General features: G+C 40.2%; 1 protein-coding gene across 1 annotated transcript in view; it reads left to right on the top strand.

Moving 5' to 3' along the window:
- Positions 1-86: 86 nt before the first annotated feature.
- The window catches only part of TTI1 (TELO2 interacting protein 1), a 60,624-nt gene continuing 43,577 nt past the window's right edge, over positions 87-17,133 (top strand). The window contains exon 1 of the mRNA XM_006144121.3: positions 87-193. The gene's annotated coding sequence lies outside the window, so the exon portion shown is untranslated. The remainder of the gene's footprint in view (positions 194-17,133) is intronic.

The raw sequence follows: 17,133 nt of genomic DNA, 5'->3' as shown, positions 1-17,133 counted from the left end.
GGAAAGAGCGCAATCCCTCAGCCCCCGGAAGGCGCTTTGACCGCCGGTGCCCTGACGCCGGCGCAGTGAGTCTCATCCGCGCCTTTTCTCTCGCTCCCTCAGAACTTTTCTGGCGCCGTTCGGCGCGCTAGTTACGCGTCACTTCCGGTGTGGCGGAGGAGGCGGGAGAGTGAGGGAAAGGCTGGAAGACGAGGTAAGAGAAGAGTGGCGGGAACTAGAGGGAACCTAGCAGTCTGAAGCCCATAGAGCTGGGATCCTAAGAGGACACCGAGGCTGGACATAATGACCCGGGTGTGGGAGGGGACTTCCTGCCTCACTTGGCAGACCTCAGGCCGCAGTCTTCCTTCATCCTCGAGCTGCACTCTGGTCACCCTACCCCCCCATTACCCCAGTACCTTTTTGGTTCTTCCAAGTCACCCACGTGCCCATGGCCTCCATACCTTGGTTCTTGTGCTCTCTCGGAAGGCGACACTACCTTTCTCACCTGGCGATCTCCCACACAGTCTCCAGGATCGTTCTTTAATATCCATTTCTGACGTCTAGTCTAACAGCGCTGTCATGAAACACATCTGTGCTCTCAGATCATTGGTTGCTTCAGTCAGGGAATCACATGCTACCCTTGCCCTGTGGGGATCCAGTTAACTATTTTTTAAATTAAGAGACACGTTAACCTTTTGGTGTGTGATGGGACTATTTTGTTGTTCCAGTGTGTCCATTGACTATATTTAAGTAGCAATTAGACTGAAAACCCTGACTCAATTTTTTTTTTAAGTTTTAAATTCTTGTTATTAAATCAGCAGAGAAATTGTGCCTTCCTAAGTGCTATGAGGGTGGCGTAGGGATTTAGGTCATCAAGACATAACCATTTTAGAGTTTCCTGGTCACAGTAGAACTTTCTAGTTGTGAGCAGACACCAGTTTAGGAGATGTTCTTCTAGTTTGATGCCTGTTTTTGCTCTTACTTCGTTGTATTATAGTCTTTTGTTTAGATGCTTTTACCTCTCCTCTAGACTGAAATCATCATACTGAGAGTCAACAAAGTGAGGGGTTGCTAGGTACTAGACAGTATTTTCACTTAGTAACTTATTTAATTCTAACAACAAAGTTATTGCGTAGGACCAGCAGTTGGCATAATGGCTATGTCGCTGGACTCCCATGTGGTCCATGGCAGTTCGAGTCCCAGACCTGGTGGCTTAAACTCACACTAAGCGCATGTGCTTCCGTGCCGGAGATCCCGAGAGGAGAATGGAGAAGGGATTGCGGCATGGCTATCACCCCTTGCATGGCTATCACGCTAAGGGGTGATTTCTCGTTTTCTTTCTCTCTGTCTCTGTTTCTGGCAAGCTCATGCGCACTATAGCAAAAACCTCTCAAAAAATTAAAATTAAAATTAAAAAATAATAATATTGTCGCCATTTGACAAATAAGAAAACAGGCCCAGATAACTTAATGTGACCTACCCAAGATCATACAACTAAGATTCAAAGGAAGGAATTGCATGGATCCTAGCCATCTTTTTGACCCCAGTACCTGATTCATAGCTGATTGAGTTAATTAATTAAGAAAGAGATTAATAGCCTAAATTGCAGTTAATATCTAGTTATAATTATAACCTAGGGCTATCTAGACCATTTTTCCATTTTAAGTAAACTGCCATATACTGAGCACCTGTATACCATGTCATTGTGTGTTAAGCACATTATATGTACTCTTTTATTTAATCTTTACATAAGTCCTGTGGGGTAAGGATGATTATTGGTATTCTAGAGATCAGAAACATAAAACACGATTAACCAAACTCGCCTCAAGTTACTTGGACATAGCTAGGAAGTGACAGAACCAGGGGTCAAATCAAGGATATCTGATGTCTGATCCCAGACTCCTGAGCCAGTGGTTCAATCATTCATTCATTCAGCAAGTAATTTTTTCAGCAGCTATGTTTAAAACACTACTCTAGGCAAACAGACAAAATCCATGTCTTTAGAAGCTTACTTTCCAGTAGGGAAGATAGAAAAACGAACATGCAACTATAGAGTAAGTCAAAAAGGGTTGAAGTACCTTATATAAAAATCAAGGGCAGTAAGCAAGTTTGAGGAGGGGGACCAGCAGGTGGCGAGGTGGTTAAGTTGCTGGACACTCCCACATGGCTGATCATAATTCGAGTCCCAGACCTGGTAGCTTGCTTTCTCACTTTCCCTCTTTCTCTCTCTGTGTCTCTCTCTGGTCAAATTAAAATGAATGAATGAATAAATAAAATTAAATAAATGATTTTTTTTAAGTATGAGGAGGTTTATGTGTGGACAGATAGGAGTTTATTATATATTCTGCTTAGAGTTGGCCTCAGTGAGATGACATTTGGTCAGAGCTCTGAAAGAAATGAGAGAACTAACCATATGCTGTTGTTCCAGGCAGAAAGAAAACCAAATTTAGACCATTGTTAGCATTTTTGAGAAAGAGCAAGGAGTAAAGTCCTTAGTAATATGAACCAGAAGGATGCTGGAAAGGAGCTCCAAAAAGAATCATGGAACCACATCACATGGGTAGTTGTAGGCAACAGTAAAGACTTTGGATGTTGCTCTGAATAAAGTGAGAGTCCATTGGACAGTTTTGAGCAACTGTTCCTAACTAATATTCCTACCTATTTCTAACTGTTAGGTAGAAAATAGACTGTAAGGGTGCCAGGGAGAAGCAGGAAGACCGCTTTGACAACGGTCAGAATAACTCAGATGAAAGAATTAAAAGACTAGGGCTGTATCAGTGAAAACAATGAGGAAGAGAGATTCTGGGATTTTAGAAAAAGAGGTAATAGGATTACCGACAAATTCGATATGGGGTGTGAAAGAAAGATAAGAATTTAGGTGGCCCCAAGGGTTTTAGCCTAAGTAATCATAAGTATAGAGTTTCCATTTGCTGATTTTCAGAACTTTTTTATTTTTTCTCTTAATTTGCTATAGGGCACATGCATTCTCCAGAGAGAAGCAAAGTAACAAAGGGCCTCCAGGGAGATGGTCACACTGCAGTCCCTTCCCCTCCATTCTCTCAGGATTTATATATAAAAATCAAGGGCAGTAAGCAAGTTTGAGGAGGGGGACCAGCAGGTGGCGAGGTGGTTAAGTTGCTGGACACTCCCACATGGCTGATCATAATTCGAGTCCCAGACCTGGTAGCTTGCTTTCTCACTTTCCCTCTTTCTCTCTCTGTGTCTCTCTCTGGTCAAATTAAAATGAATGAATGAATAAATAAAATTAAATAAATGATTTTTTTTAAGTATGAGGAGGTTTATGTGTGGACAGATAGGAGTTTATTATATATTCTGCTTAGAGTTGGCCTCAGTGAGATGACATTTGGTCAGAGCTCTGAAAGAAATGAGAGAACTAACCATATGCTGTTGTTCCAGGCAGAAAGAAAACCAAATTTAGACCATTGTTAGCATTTTTGAGAAAGAGCAAGGAGTAAAGTCCTTAGTAATATGAACCAGAAGGATGCTGGAAAGGAGCTCCAAAAAGAATCATGGAACCACATCACATGGGTAGTTGTAGGCAACAGTAAAGACTTTGGATGTTGCTCTGAATAAAGTGAGAGTCCATTGGACAGTTTTGAGCAACTGTTCCTAACTAATATTCCTACCTATTTCTAACTGTTAGGTAGAAAATAGACTGTAAGGGTGCCAGGGAGAAGCAGGAAGACCGCTTTGACAACGGTCAGAATAACTCAGATGAAAGAATTAAAAGACTAGGGCTGTATCAGTGAAAACAATGAGGAAGAGAGATTCTGGGATTTTAGAAAAAGAGGTAATAGGATTACCGACAAATTCGATATGGGAAAGAAAAGAAAGATAAGAATTTAGGTGGCCCCAAGGGTTTTAGCCTAAGATAAGTATAGAGTTTCCATTTGCTGATTTTCAGAACTTTTTTATTTTTTCTCTTAATTTGCTATAGGGCACATGCATTCTCCAGAGAGAAGCAAAGTAACAAAGGGCCTCCAGGGAGATGGTCACACTGCAGTCCCTTCCCCTCCATTCTCTCAGGATTTAGGGCATGCATGTACCCATGCCCGGTGTGTTTTTCAAGCCACTGGGTCTGGGACTTGAACCACACAATCAGTCGTGTAGGATCCATTTCCTTAATCACCATGCCACCATTTGGCTCAGGAATTTGAGTTTGGAACTGCCCATTTGGAAATGCCTGTTATGTGTAGATGTCTAACAGATAGTTGGGCTTATGGGTTTGGAGTTAAGGGAGTAATCTGGGACAAAGGTAAAAATGTGGGAGCCATCAAGGGGACTAGGTATAGAAAGAGACTGAGTCCTAGTATACTTCAGTATATCTGAAAAATGAAGGTAATGATTGTTATTTTTCTTAAGCCTATTAATATTAATCACACATTTATTTTCAAATACTGAGCTACCCTTGCTTCCCTAGAATAAACCCCATCTTGTCATAGGGTATAATTCTTTTTACATACTGCTGTCAATATTTCCTAATATTTTGTTACATGAGAGAAATGGGTTTGTATTTTTTTTTTGGTATTATATTTGATTTAGATATCAGGATAGTGCTAGCATTATAAAATAGACTAGAGGGTGTTTCATCTTTTCAAGAAGAGATTGTGCAGAATTTGCGTTCATTTTTCTTCACATATTTGGTAGAATTTGCCAACAAAACTATCTGGACCTGGAGACAGATTGATCCCGTTCTTTTCTTTCCCTTCCCTTACTTTTGCTTCTCTTCCCATTTTCCTTTCTCTACCTCTCCATCTCTTGCTCATAGAGTCTTTAAATAGTAAACTTAGTTTTCCGTAAAATTACAAAGCTACTCAAATAATCTATTTCATATTATGTGAGTTGTGTCAATTTGTGTTGTTTGAGAAACTACCCGTTTCATCTAAGTTGTCAAATTTATGTGTGTAAGTTTGTTTTACAGATATTATATATTTGTGGTATTCCGTATATTGTATTGATGTCTGAAGGGTCTGTAGTGCTGTTTCATTTCATTACTGAATTGGTCATTTGTGTCTTGCCTCTTCTTTCCTTCTCTTTTTCTCTCTTTCTTATCAGTCTTCCTAGAAGTTGTCAATTTTGTTGATCTTTTCAAAGAACCAGTTCTTTGTTTCATTGATTTTCAGTATTGTTTCCTGTTTTCAATTTTTATTAATTAATTTATTTTTTCTTTTTTTGAAGAGGTTTTTGCTACAGGGCACGTGCACTCGCCAGAAAGACAGACAGAGACAGAGAGACAGAAAGCGAGAAATCACCCCCCCCAGGGAAGATGGCCACACCGCAATCCCTTCTCCTCCATTCTCCTCTGGGGATCTCGGGCATGCATGCACATGCACCTGGCATGAGTTTAAGCCACGGGGTCCAGGGCTCAAACCACAGTCAACTACATGGAAGTCCAGCACCATAGCCATTACGCCAACAGCTAGTCCCAATTTTTATTAATTTCTTCTCTGATCTTAGCTATTGCCTCCTTTTGCTTGCTTTGGGTTTATTTTGCTCTTTTATTTCTAGGTTCTGGAGGTGGGAGTTTATATTTTTGATTTGTGAACTTTCCTCTTTTCATATATGATTTAATTTCCTTTTCCATTGCTATATCCACAGAATTATTTTTTTTAAGAATTATTTATTTATTTCCATTTGTTATTGTTATTTTTTTCTTTATTTGATGAGAGAGAGAGAGAGAGAAAGGGAAAGTGAGAAAGGAAGCCACCAGGTCCAGGACTTGAACCATGGTTAGCCATGTGGGAATCCAGCGCCCTTATCCATCACACCACCTGCTGGCCCCACCTCCATGTGTTTTTAAAATAACAGTTTCCTCTTTGTTCCATTGATTATTTAGAAATGTGTTGTTTAGTTTCCAGATGTTTGGTGATTTTCCTGTTATCTGTCTGCTAGTGGTTTCAAGCTTGATTCCACTTGGGAAACATATTCTGTGATTCCAGTTCTTTTAGATATACTAAGATTTGATTTTTGGTCTAGGATATGGTCATATCTGGGTTGGTATATCTTCTGTGGTCACTTGAAAAGAATATATTCTGCCGTTGTGGAGTTAAATGTTCTATAAATGCCTCACATCTTGGTTGATGATGATGGTGTTGTTGCTGATTTCTGTCTGGTTATTTTATCAATCGTTGAGAGATAAATCCACTCTGCAGTTTTATCTGGTTTTGTTTGGCACATTTTGCAGCTGCTGTTTTATTCATGTTTATTTAGCACTGCTGTGTCTTAGTTATATTTACCCTTTAACTCCTTTTATAATGTTCCTCTCTTGTCTCTGATAATTTTCTTAGTTCTGAAGTCTACTATATCTGATATTAACATAACCACTCTTAGGGCCAGCAGGTGACACGGTGGTTAGGCACTGGACTTCCACATGGCCAGCTGCTGCTCTTCAAGTCCCAGACTTGGTGACTTGTTTTCTCACTTTCTCTGTCTCTCTCTGGTGAGCACACATGCCCTATAGCAAATTTTAAAAATAATAATAAATTAAATTAAAATAATTCTTTTTAAAAACAGCTAATCATGCTTTTCTTTACTTAATGTTTGCATGATATTATCTTTTCCCATTTTTTTCTTTTGACCAGCCCATGTCATTATGTGAATTGAGTTTCTTGTAGGTATATAGTTAGATCCTGTTTTTCAATACACTTGGGCAATCTCTGTCTTTTAATTGTTATACAGTCACTCTTCACTTAACAACCTACCCTTTTAACAACTAACTCAGACTTATAACCAGTTCTCCCGTGCATGGTATCCTCTTTCTCAGTCTTTTTCTCCTTCCTGCTATCAACTAGTATTTACTACATGAAGTGTTTACAATCGTGCCATACATATTTCATTCGTAAATCTGTACTGTACTGTGCACCCGTGGTAGTATTCTGAATAAATAAAAATTATTACACCGGATTTATATTATTGTATTGTGGTGTGTTTTGTCACTTTCTGGCACTTAACTAATGTATTCTTTCTGTATGAATAGAATTACATTATTCTAGTGTGTTGTCACATGGTATCTATTGAAACATACATACCCTATGGTGCCACTATATACCACAAGACGTCTGCCTCTGAGCTCCTTGCTTATTGACCAATTTGCTTAACGACCTAGTTGCAGGAACAGAACTCAGTCATTAAGTGACAAGTGCCTTTTACATTTAATATAATTATTAATATGTTACAGCTTAAGTTTGCTGTGTAGTTTTTTGTTTACTGTTTGTTCTGTTTCTGTTTTCATTTTCCAGGCTATTAGTTATTTAAATACTTTTTAGAACTCCATTTGATTTATCTGTGTTTTTAAGTATATCTCATTGTTTGGGCATTTTTGAGTGGTTCCTGTGTTGTATTATGTGTGCATAATTTTACCAGTTATCACGACATCTTTCTTCCTTTTATGAGAAGATTTCCAAAAGTTCATGGAAAAATGGAAGTAAAATGCAAGTTTGTTTTGGTGCAAAAATATTTGAAATCTATGTATAGTATTTTCATAATAGTCATTATACATGATCATAATAGTTCTCTTTGCCCTCTCCTATTTATAAATATATTATACAGTTTACCATTGAGCAGTGTAGGGGTGAGGAGGACAAACCCCCACACACATAGTTTGAAAACCTTATGTAACCTTTGACTCCTCAAAAACTTAACTACCAATAGCCTACTATTGACCAATAGCCTATTAATTTAAACTGTTGATAAACACATGTTTTGTATACTGTATGTGTTTATATACTGTATTCTTAAAGTAAGCTAGAGGAAAGGAAATTTTATTGAGAAAAATCATAAGGAAGAGAAAATACATTTATAGTATTTATTGTAAAAACAATCTGTGTATAAGTTGACTTATATACTTCAAACCCATATTGTTCAAGGGTCAACTGTGTATTTATTATATATATTATATATTTTAAGACAGTCATATGTAATGCATATAGTATACTTTAAAGAGAATTATATAAATTGTCTTTAAAATGTTCTCTATACATTTAAAACCACATTAAATAATTTGCCAGGAGAAAAACAACCCAAATAACAGATTTCTCATCAGGCCAGTGTTAAAATTTTTACTTCAATGATCAGATGTAATTTAGAGAGTCACCTTGTAGAGTGGTTGAGGGAGCCAGATCCCATATAACTGACCATGGTTTGAATCCTTGCTGTGGGAGTTTGAAAAATACAGTGGGGGACCAGCAGGTGGCATGGTGGTTAAGGGCACTGGACTCCTACATGCCCAGCCGTAGTTCAAGTCCCAGATCTGGCAGCTTGCCTTCTCACTTTCTCTGTCTTTCTCTCTCTGGTCAAAATTTCAAAATAAATAAAGTTAAATAAAATAATTCTTTTAAAAAACTAAGAAAAATATGGTGAGTATGTGTGTGTATGTGGCCCAAATCCCAACAGAATGGAGAAAAGGAGAAGGGATTTCAGCATGACCATGCCCCATTGGGGAGTGCTTTCTCTCTCCCCCCCCAACTCACCCCTTTGTTTCTCTATCTCTGGGGAGCAAACGTGCCCTCTGGCATTTAACAACAAAAACAACACCAACAAAAAACAAGACATTAAAAAACAGAATTTAGAAAAGAGGGTAAGAAAAGCATGTTATATTTACACATTTTTGTTTGCCATGTCCTTTCTTCCTTCCTGATAGTCCACAATTTTTTTTTCATCATTTCCTTTCTGATTAGAGAACTTCAGTCATTCTTTCATAGTAAATCTGCTGGTATTAATTTTTTTTATTTTCCTCTACCAGAGAATGTCTTGATTTTCACTTCATTTCTGATCAGTATTTTTGCTGGGTATAGGATTCTGCGTGGACAGTTTTTTGTTGTTTTTCAGCACCTGAAAACTAGCGTGCAACTTCTTTCTGGCCTACTTGATTTCTGATGAGAAATCTATTATTTGGGTTGTTTTTAACCCTGGCAAATTATTAATATAATTTTTCTCTGGCTTCTTTTAACATTTTTTTGTTGTCTTCAGAAATTTAATTGTGATTTGTCTTGGTGTAAATTTTGGTGGGCTCACATGATTTGAGGTTTACTCAGGTTCCTAACATAGAAATTTGTGTATCTTGTCAATTTAGGTGAATTTTCAGCCATTATTTCTTTGAGATCTTTTTTGCCCTGCCTTCTTCCTCTCCTTCTGGGACTCAGATCTTTTGGTATAACCCCACAGATCCCTTAGGTTTTGTTCATTTTTTTTTCCCAGTCTACTTTCTATTGAGTAATTTCTAATGTTCTGTCTTCTAACTCAGATTTTTTTCTCCTCCATTCTGCTGCTGAGCCCATTCACTGAACTTTTTCATTTCAAAAATTCCCATTTTTTTCTTCTTTATATCTTGTTTCTTTCCTGAGGCTTTATGTTCTTTTGTTTGAAGCATGTACATAAGTTGCAAATTGAAACATTTTAATCATGGTTGCTTTATCTACATCCAGTAATTCTAACATCACCGTCACCTTAGTATTGACCTGTGTTGACTAATTGTCTTTTTTTTTTCAGTCAGTTTGAGTTTTTCCTGGTTCTTGGTATGATGAGTAATATTTTTATCGAGACCTGTACATTTTTTTATTCTGTTCTGAGATTCTAGATAGTATTTAAATATTATATTTTGGCTCACTTTCTTTAATATCTTTCCTACACCAATAGGAGAAACACCCTGCTTTGTTATCCAAGTGGTAGTAGAAGTCCAGGTTCCTAACTTAGCCTCCATTGATACTCAAGAAAGAGCACTTCCTTGGGACCAGCAGTTAGTGTGATGGCTGTGTCGCTGGACTCCCATGTAGTTGACCGTGGTTTGAGTACGGGACCCGGTGGCTTAAACTCACGCCAGGCGCATGCACGTGCGTGCCCAAGATCCAGAGAGGAGAATGGAGGAGAAGGGATTGTGGCATGACCATCCCCCCTGGGGGGGGGGATGATTTCTCGCTTTCTGTCTCTCTGTCTCTTGCTGGTGAGCGCATGCGCCCTATAGCAAAAACCTCTCCAAAAAAAAAAAGAAAGAGCACTTCCTACCACTGCTGAGTGGAGGTAGCACTTCCAGCTCCCCAGTGGGTCTCTGTGACACCACACAGGAGTGGCGTTATCACCACTGGGCGATGGTGATTGTTCTGACTGTCTACTAGACCTCCTCTGACACTACCTGGAAGGGAGGGAGAGGGCTACTTTGTTACTGCCTATTAAGAGTGGAAATGGGGACCAGCAGTTAGCGTAAAGGCTATGTCGCTGGAATCCCATGTAGTCAACCGCGGTTTGCGTCCCAGACCCGGTGGCTTAAAGCTCACGCCGGGCGCATGTGCATGTGTGCCCAAGATCCCGAGAGGAGAATGGAGGAGAAGGGATTGTGGCGTGGCCATCCCCCCTGGGGGGTGATTTCTCACTTTCTGTCTCTCTGTCTCTGTCTCTCTGTCTCTCTCTGTCTGTCCGGTGAGCGCATGCGCCCTATAGCAAAAACCTCTCCAAAAAAAAAAGAGTGGAAATGTAGGCTTCCCATGTGGTCTCCACTGACTGTATTGGGTTGGGAGGGGGGAGGTAGGTGCAGGGCTGGTGAGTATGAAATTCCCTGCCCCTCCTTCACATTCTCTGACACCATCCCTGCAGGAAGAAGGAGCATTGGGAATCCCTCTTTACAGAGTGAAAGCCCGGACTTCCCAAACCCAATCAGCCTTTGCTGCATGGTGAGGCCATAGTATTTTCAGAAAAGAGCAGTTACTGTCTGGAAGTTTCTTGTTTTGCTAGCCTGCCCTTTTCTGGTCCTTTGACTGAAGAGAGCAGATTTTTTTGTTGGGACTTTTCGTGTCTGCTTTCACATTGTCAGTTTCTTCCGCTCCAAGACTGGGATCTATGAAAAGAACCCCAGGGAATTCAGTACTGTATTGTCCTCAGGACCTAAAGTCTCCAGCCAGGCTGCTTTCTTCTATCTGCCTTTCAGAGTTATCTTCAATTTGATTTATATATAATATCCAGGGCTTTAGTTATATGTAATGAAAGGAATTAGGAAATATATGTCTACTGCACCTCCCTGAAGCAGGAGTCCTCTGTTTATTTGTACGTGTCTGTATATACATATAAATGTAATTTTTATTTGTACAAATATTTACTTATAGATAAATGTTCTATACACACACACACACACACACACACACACACACACGAATCACCTGGAGAACTTATGCCATTGCTAAGGTCTCAACGTAGGGGAGGGGATCAGGGATGGTTAGCATATGTATTCTAATATATGAGGGGGGTCTTCAAAATAAAATGTGAAAATGTGTCTTATGAAAAAGTCAGGAGACCAGCAGATGGCGTAATGTTATGTCGCTGAACTCCCACATAGGCGACCATGGTTTGAGTCTTGGACCTGGCAACTTAAAACTCACACCAGGCACATGTGCATGCATGCCCAAAATCCTGAGAGGAGATTGGAGGAGAAGGGATTGTATGGCCATACCCCTGGGGGTGATTTCTCACTTGCTGTCTCTCTGGTGAGCACACAAGCCCCATGGCAAAATTCTCTCTTGGGACCAGCAGTTAATGTAATGGCTATGTCTCTGGACTCCCACATAGTCGACCGCGTTTCAAGTCCCGGACCCAGTGGCTTAAACTCACGCCAGGCACGTGTGCGTGCGTGCCCAGGATTTGGAGAGGAGAATGGAGAGGAGCGGATTACAGTGTGGCCATCCCCCCGGGGGGTGATTTCTCGCTTTCTGTCTCTCTGTCTTTCTGGTGAGCACATGCGCCCTATAGCAAAAAAAAAAAATCTCTCAAAAAAAAAAAAAAGCTGGGTATGGACTTCAAAATTTTTGCACTAAAATAAACTTGTACTCTAATGACAGAGTACATGCATACATGTGCATGCACAATAGAGAGAGAAGAAGTAGTAAAGAGATGTGTTCGCATCACACAATGATTCATTCCCCTTCTCCTGCCTTCCAGCTCAGGATCCCAGATGTGCACACCTGGTTTTTTGGGGGGCTGACATGGGATTCAGACTGCAGTCACTATGTGGCTTCCAGTATTACAGGACACTGATATTATTACTATGTGATGGCAACCTGGCCTAAAAGTATATTTTAATTCCATTTTTCCATCAACTTTCTGAAGTCCTCTTATATATACCTACATGCGTACATGTGCATGCACAATAGAGAGAGAAGAAGTAGTAAAGAGATGTGTTCGCATCACACAATGATTCATTCCCCTTCTCCTGCCTTCCAGCTCAGGATCCCAGATGTGCACGCCTGGTTTTTTGGGGGGCTGACATGGGATTCAGACTGCAGTCACTATGTGGCTTCCAGTATTACAGGACACTGATATTATTACTATGTGATGGCAACCTGGCCTAAAAGTATATTTTAATTCCATTTTTCCACCAACTTTCTGAAGTCCTCTTATATATACCTTCTTCTAAATTGACCACTTTTCTGCCTACCAAAAATCTCTTCTAGAGGAGGAGACAGGTACAAGGCACAGTTTGACAAATAGTCTATAGAGGACAGTTGTACTAAATGAGCCTGGAATAATTTCTGGACGGCTGTGTGGGAAATCTCTTTGGTTCTCCTTCTCCACACTGTATTACGTATTCTTAGCATTCTGCAGTATACTCCCCCTCTCATGGCGAGGCCCTCTGGTTAACTTTTCCCCCTTCCCTCTTTAAGAGCTTAGCACAGTGTGTGACATGTAGTATAATATGTGAAGACGTTTCTGGGTAGAAGGAAGGATAACAGAATATGCCGGAGGTTTAATGTTTATCCCATTTCTTTTACTTATTTATTAAACAAGCCGTTAGTGGGTAGAAACTGCTTGACAGACACTGTACCAGATGCTAAGGAAACCACAAGTAAAGCTATGACACTAAAAGAGTATATACCGTTTGGTTGGGAAACCAATAAATAAATCCATCATTTTAACCCAAGATAATAGTCTTCCTGTGTACTCTGAACACTACAGCTATATGGATTATTGAACAAGTACCTCTTTTATTGTATAATTCTGGTCCTTTAGAATGGAGAGCATATGTAGAGTATGTATAGCATGGAATTTCTACACCTGACTGTTCATCAGACTGACCTTCTGAACTTTTGAAATTATAGATTCCCATGGGCTGGCCCCATGGCCTAGTGATTAAAATTTCTGAGACAATAAACACACAGGTAGATAACCCAATTTGACAGAAGGTGCTAAGTGCTAAGGTGGGACCAGCAGTTAGCATAATGGCTATGTCACTGAACTCCCATGTAGTCGACCGCAGTTCAAGTCCTGGAACCAGTGGCTTAAACTGATGCCGGGCGCGTGTGCGTGTGTGCCCAAGATCCCGAGAGGAGAATGGAGGAGAAGGGATTGCGACATGGCCATCCCCCCTGGGGGGGTGACTTCTCGCTTTCTGTCTCTCTGTCTCTGTCTCTTTGGCGAGCACATGCGCCCTATAGCAAAAACCTCCAAAAAAATAAAGAAGGTGTTAAGTGCTATGGAGAAGGATTTTTAAGGCAAAGAAGGGACAGGCAGTGCCAAGGTGGGAAGAAGTGAGGATGAGTTGCAACAGTATATAGGGGTGATCAGAGAGGGCCTCAAGTCGAAGTTACATTTGAGCAAAGCCTGCAAGAGGCAAAGGAGGGAACTATGAGACTGTGTGGAGAAGCAGCAAGTGCAAAGACCCCAAACAAGTGATCTCATCAGAACACTCGTCTGTGAGGAGACGTGATGGCATGTCTGGCTCCTCTAGGCCTTTATTAGGTGCTTCACTTTTCCCTCCTCTGGCCTTTGCTTGTGACAGGCTTTTGACTTCGAGTAGTCTTTCCACATAGCCATTAAGTATGTATTGCCCACCCCCCACCCCAACTCGAATTCTTCTCCCTCCAGGACCACTTCCCCATTGGTATTCATTCTGTTTCTGGATTCCTTCTGCACTTTAATTTTCTCCATAGGGCACGTGCCACTTCCTAGGGAGAGACACAGAGAGAGAGAGAGAGAGAGTGAGAAATCGCTCCCCAGAGGGATGGCCATCCCATGATTCCTTCTTCTCCTCTTAGGATTTTGGACATGCATGCACATGCAGTCTGTGTGAGTTTTAAGCCACCAGATCCAGGACTTGAACTGTGGTCCACTACATGGGAGTCCAGCAACATAACCATTACACCATCTGCTGGTCCTGCACTTCTTTTTTTTTAATCTCACTTTTTAACATTTTGTGTGTTGTAAGAAGTACCTTGGGATCTACCATCTTATCCTTTAAGTATCTATAAAGTATTATACATTATCTCATACCAATTGTTTATTTGTCCTCACCACCTCTATACCTTGGCCCAGAGTTCTTACATAGCACGTTCCTATGACAAGACAGTGTTGGGGATGAAGGGAAGAGGCTTGGCAGGGGCATGAGTTCATTCATACTCTTCAGCTCTAGCTCTCTCTCCCACTTCTCCCAGGGCTGTTTTCCAGTATCAAAGTGGGAGTACATTAAACCAGGAAGGGTTTAGATGGCTGTTAGCAATAGAGAACTGTTTACTTATCCTTACGTTGTTCATGCTTATCCAGCCACTTTCCAAACTCTGGGTTGTTTCTCTACTCACCCAGGACACTGAATGCCTCATCCTAGCATCGCTTTCTGGGCCAGCATGCCCCTATTGCTGTTGGTTACATACACATCACACTTTGCAGCAGCACCACTTTAAATAAGTAGGGTTGCATTTTACAGGAATAAAATCTAAGACTTGTAAGGCTTTAAACCTCTAAACTATTCCTTCTGTAATTGACATATTATCACACAAGTGTGATTTCATGGCCATCCTATAAAGCTATATGATTGCCTTTTATAGTCATGTCAAAGTAGCACTGTGTTATACTATCTTTTCTTTCAGAAAGCTTATTTAAATATTTCTGAGCCTATAACCTATTCTTTAGAAGATCTCTGATTGTAGTTATTCTTTATTTATATATATCCCATTGTGAGACTGTACCACAATTTATCCATTTTACTGTAGATCAGCATTTGGGTAGTTCTGTTTTAGGGTAACCCAAGAGTACATCTTTTGATAAACTTATGCAGTAGGCCCTTCATACGTATCTGCAGGTTCCATATCCAGAGGTCAAAGATGTTACATTTCTTGCTGACATTTGAATGTAGTTAGGACTATAGTGGTTGCATCTCTACTGAACGAATACCAACTTTTTTCTTGTCATTGTTCTCCAAGTAATACAGTATAACAACTATTTACATAGCCTTTACATTATATTAGGTATTATAAGTAACCTGGAGTTGATTTGAAGTACACAGGGGGATGTGCATAGGTTACATGTAAATATTAGCATTTACTGATTTTGGCTTATGCAAGGGGTCCTGGAGCCAATCCCCTGCAGATAATCAAGAGACTACTATCTGTCTATTTCTCCTGGGTATTTTTCAGAGTGAAATTGCTAGATCATAGAGCCTAAATATGTTCACCTTTAGAATAACAAATGCCAGCAAAGAGTTTTCCAAAATAGTTGTACCAATGTATATTCACTAAATGATTATTGCATAGCCTTCCCAATAGCTAGTGTTTTCCTTTCCTTTTGTTACCTTCTTTTTTTTTTCATTTTAGCCCTTCTGGTGATATGCAGTGGTATCTCATTGTGGTTTTAAATTGTATTGAAATTTCCTGACTAATGATAATAAATGTATTTTTGTATGTTTCCTGGCCATTTGGCTATCTTTTTTTTGTGATGCCTATTCAAGTCCTTTGCCACATTTTTGTTTGGTTGTCTTTTTCTTAATGATTTATAATAGATAAATATTTTTAAATTTTAGACATGAGTGTTTCATCAGTTATGTAGCAAATATCTTCCCTCACTTTCTGAGTTGCTGTTTCACTCTCTTTAATAGTTTCTTTTGCGGCTGGCCCCTAGGGTAGCGGGTAAGCCCAGTACAGAGGAAGCTGGATCCACATAGCTGACCATGGTTCAAATCCTGGCCCTGGCAGCTTGAAACACGAACAGTTTGAACACACCTGGTGTGTGTTCACGTGTGCTCAAATCCTGATCGGATAGAGAAATTGAGGTGAAAAAGTTGTAGCATGACCACGTTCCATTGTAGGATTCTCTTTTCTCTGTCTCTTTCTCCTCTTTCTCTGGCCAGTGCACATGCTCTCTGGCAATTAAAAATAGAATAAAATCTTTTGATGAACAGAAGTTTATAATTTTAATGTAGTCCAGTTTATCAAGGTTTTCTTTCTTTCTTTTATTATTTTTTTTTTTTGGAGAGGTTTTTGCCATAGGGTGTGTGTGCTTGCCAGAAAGACAGAGAGAGACAGAGAGACAGAACGTGAGAAAACACCCCCCAGGGGGGATGGCAATGTGGCAATCCTTTTTCCCCTATTCTCCTCTCGGGATCTTGGGCATGCATGCGTACACACCCGGAGTGAGTTTAAGTCACTGGGTCCGGGACTCGAACCATGGTCAACTACATGGGAGTCCAACAACATAGCCATTACGTTAACTGCTGGTCCCTTTTTTTTTTTTTTAAATTTGTTATAGGGCATGTGTGCTTACTGGAGAGAGACAGAGATAAAGGGAAAATGAGAAGGCACCCTCTGGGGGGATGGCCATGCCCCAATCCTTTCTCCTTTCTCCTCTTGGGATTTTGGGTTCATGCACACATGCTCCCACTGTGTTTTCAAGCTCCTGGGTCTGGAACTCAAACCATGCAGCTGATCATGTGCAATCCAGCTACCTTAATCTCCACACCACCAGTTTGCCCAGGATTTTAACATTTTTACCACTTCCTGATACTGTTGACTCTATTTTTACCTTCCTTTTTGTTTGCTTAAATTAGGGTATTTCAGGACCAGCAGTTAGCATAATTGCAGTTAGACTGCAATTCGAGTCCTGAATCCAGTGACTTAAACTCAAGCCAGGCACATGTGCGTGCATTCCCAAGATCCCGAGAGGAGAATGGAGAAGAGATTGCGGCATGGCCATCAGCCTGGGAGATGATTTCTCGCTTTCTGTCTCTCTTTCTCTCTCTGTCTTTCTGGCAAGCGCACGTGCCCTATAGCAAAAACCTCTTTAAAAAAGAATCAATAAAATGTTTTTTAAAAAATAAATTAGGGTATTTATTGATCTGCCTTCTAATTCATTAATTTTGTCCTCTGCTAAATACAACTTGCAGTTAAA

This window comes from Tupaia chinensis, unplaced genomic scaffold, assembly GCF_000334495.1.
Source record: "Tupaia chinensis unplaced genomic scaffold, TupChi_1.0 Scaffold000115_1, whole genome shotgun sequence".
NCBI lineage: Eukaryota > Metazoa > Chordata > Mammalia > Scandentia > Tupaiidae > Tupaia > Tupaia belangeri.
Note: the sequence above shows the minus strand (reverse complement) of the source record. Positions and strands in the feature narration are given on the sequence as shown.